The sequence below is a fragment of the Balaenoptera ricei genome, chromosome 11 (assembly GCF_028023285.1).
Source record: "Balaenoptera ricei isolate mBalRic1 chromosome 11, mBalRic1.hap2, whole genome shotgun sequence".
Classification (NCBI taxonomy): Eukaryota; Metazoa; Chordata; class Mammalia; order Artiodactyla; family Balaenopteridae; genus Balaenoptera; species Balaenoptera ricei.
Window position 1 is genome coordinate 39353620 of NC_082649.1, and position 2412 is coordinate 39356031.

Here is a 2412-nt window from a genome sequence, read left to right on the forward strand (position 1 = left end):
GGATGTAATGTACAACTTGATGACTACAGTTAACACTGCTTTATAGTATGTGTGGAAATTTTTAAAAGAGTAGATCATCACAAGGAAAAGCCATTTTTTCCTTTCTTTAAATCTGTATGGATGATGGACATTAAACTTATTATGGTAATCATTTCACAAGATGTGAGAGTCAGTGCTGTACACTTTAAACTTACATAGTGCTGTATGTCGATTATATTTCAATAAAACTGTATGTCGATTACATTTCAATAAAACTGTCAATTATATTTTCAATAAAAAGTATTTACTTCAATAAAAGAAATAATTTTATTTATTTCTTGAAATAAAATTTCAAGAAAAATTGAGAAAAAGACACTATCCACAGAGTAAAAAGGCAACCCACAGAATGGGAGAAAGTATTTGTAACATATATCTGATAAGGAATTAATATCCAGAATATATGGAGAACTCCTAAACTCAACAAGAAAATAATTGATTCAAAAAAGGACAAAGGACTTGAATAAACATTTCTACATAGATGATACACAAATGGCCAAGAAACACATGAAAAGATGCTCAACATCACTAATCAGAATTAAATATAAATCAAAACTACAATGAGATATCACCTTACATCCACTGTGATGGCTACTATCAAATAAACAGAAAACAAGTGTCAGAAAGTACATGGAGAAATTGGAAACCTTGTGCACTATCGGTGGGAATGCAAAAGCTACAGCCACTGTGGAAAACAGTGTGGCAGTTCCTCAGACAATTAAAAGTAGGATTACCATATGATCTAGCAATCCCACTACTGCGTATATACCCAAAAGAACTAAAAGCAGGTTTTTAAGAGATATTTTTACACCCATGTTCACAGCAGCATTACTCACAATAGCTAAAACATGGAAGTAACCCAAGTGTCCATCACTAAATGAAGGGATAGGCAAAACGCAGTATATGCATATAAAGGAATTTTTTTTTTTTCGGCTGTGCTGCGCGGCTGGCGGGATCTTAGTTCCCCAACCAGGGATTGAACCCGGGTCCCCAGCAGTGCAAGTGCAGAGTCCTAACCACTGGACCACCAGAGAATTCCCCATATAATAGAATATTATTGAGCCTTAAAAAGGAAAGAAATCCTGACACATATGACTACATGGTTGAACCTTGAGGACATTCATGTTAAATGAACTAAGCCAGTCACAAAAAGACAAATAATGTTTGATTCCACTTATGTGACATATCTAGAGTAGTCAAAACCATAAAGACACAAATTGTATGGTGGTTACCAGGGGTTGGGACGAGCAGAGAATGGGCAGATGTTGCTTAATGGGCATAAAGTTTCAGATTCACAAGATGAAAAGATTTATGGGGATGGATGGTAGTGATGGCTGCACAACAATGTGAATGTATTTAAGACCATTAAACTTTACATGTTAAAATGGGTAAGATACCTATAGGCTACCATTTTCGATTATTTTTAGTAATTTTCTCTCTGTTTGCCTCCATGCCTGATTAATGTGTTCATAATCCTATTTCTTGATCTGACAGTTTTCTACTTCATCTGTTGACTAGCTGTTATGGTAAATAAGGATTTATTTAGTTCTTTGCACCTTTTCTCCTGCCCTCATCCTTCCAGTAGAGTTATATCTCAGTTTTTTGCTAAATCAAGCAGTCTGTGTTTACATTATTAATACCATAAAAATATTGTTTCCTGCAAAGCTAAGTTGATACCTTTCTTGCATACTTACTGTTTTTTCTGAGATCAATAATTGCCTGGTTTGTTTATTGGTTTGTTTCCAACGTATCTATTCTTAATTTTTTACACACTCCACTATATCTGTTACGTACCTACTAATACAATTTTCAAATATCGAACTCTGAGATATTCCAAATGTTCAACCCATTTGGAAACCGATGCCCTTCACATCTCCATCCTCCTGCTGTGATCTGGACTGGTTATTCTCTGAGGTCTGCTATACAGCTGATATTCTAGAACATGGCATCATCCTTGACTACTTTCTTTCACACTACATCCAGTCTGCAGACAAATCTACTGCCTCTACCTTCAAAATGTATCCAGAATCTGGTCTCCTCTCTCAACCTCCTCTGCTACCATCCTGCCCAAGCCACCATCAGCTCTCACCCAAATGATGACAGTATCTCCTTAATCCTTCCACCCAACCCCCTTTGGCCTGCACTCCACACTATAGCCTTTAACAACATAGCTCAAATCATGTCTCATGTATTTATAGTGAAGTGTAAATAAAGAAAGGAGCTATGTACTGTTGGAAAAACAAAATGGGTAAGATGGTAAATTTTACGAGTATTCTAACACAATAAAAGAAATGTGGGACTTCCCTGGTTGCACAGTGGTTAAGAATCCTCCTGCCGGGCTTCCCTGGTGGCGCAGTGGTTAAGAATCTGCCTGCC

At 36.6% G+C, this 2412-nt stretch overlaps 1 non-coding gene across 1 annotated transcript; it reads right to left on the reverse strand.

Annotated features, from left to right (window-relative positions):
• Positions 1 to 997: 997 nt before the first annotated feature.
• On the reverse strand, positions 998 to 1070 carry TRNAA-UGC (transfer RNA alanine (anticodon UGC)). The gene has a single exon. It is a non-coding gene; the product is annotated as a tRNA-Ala (tRNA).
• Between the last annotated feature and the right edge of the window lie 1342 nt (positions 1071 to 2412).